Source organism: Xenopus laevis, chromosome 3S (genome assembly GCF_017654675.1).
Source record: "Xenopus laevis strain J_2021 chromosome 3S, Xenopus_laevis_v10.1, whole genome shotgun sequence".
Lineage (NCBI taxonomy): Eukaryota > Metazoa > Chordata > Amphibia > Anura > Pipidae > Xenopus > Xenopus laevis.
Window position 1 is genome coordinate 14,201,154 of NC_054376.1, and position 643 is coordinate 14,201,796.

The following is a 643-nucleotide window of genomic DNA, read 5'->3' on the forward strand; positions in this document are numbered from 1 at the left end:
AAGTCCGCCGCTGCAGAAAAAAAAACCCGTCACGTGCCCAGCCGGGAGAGAAGCGAATTGGGGAGGAGCGATAAGCTGTAAATGAGCGGCGCTGTTGTCTGAAAATCCTCTCACGGCTCCACCTTTCCTAGCGCATATGCCATTGGCTGGCATGAAAACGTCTACGGCGTCTTTCTCTACAATGTAACGTTTCATTGGCTAATCGAGCCGTCGATCATAGAGAAGGGCGTGCACCACCTAGAGCCTTCACTTCGTGGATTGCGATGATTGGTTCATGTGAGCTCTGGGGCGACAAGCAATTGGCTGCGATGGTTTCCTAGACCCGCTAATCAGGTTTGACGTTCTCGTACCACATGACCTCGAGGTTGGCGAAGAGGAAGTGATTTTTAGATAAGGAAGCATCGTAACCGATAATTCTAGAATCCCACGCACCGAGAGATAAAATCAATAAAACAGGAGGACACGGAAGTAGTTTTTATTTGAAACCAGGGTGTGCGCGGATGGAAATGCCCGGCTACTTGGGTTATAGTCTATAATTTACGGGCATGCGTGGGTTGTACTATTTTGCCGCTTGTTCGGGTGGTTTAGTTGTGGGCGCTCTATTGGTTTTCATTAATGCACGCGGTCATTCTGAATAATCTCA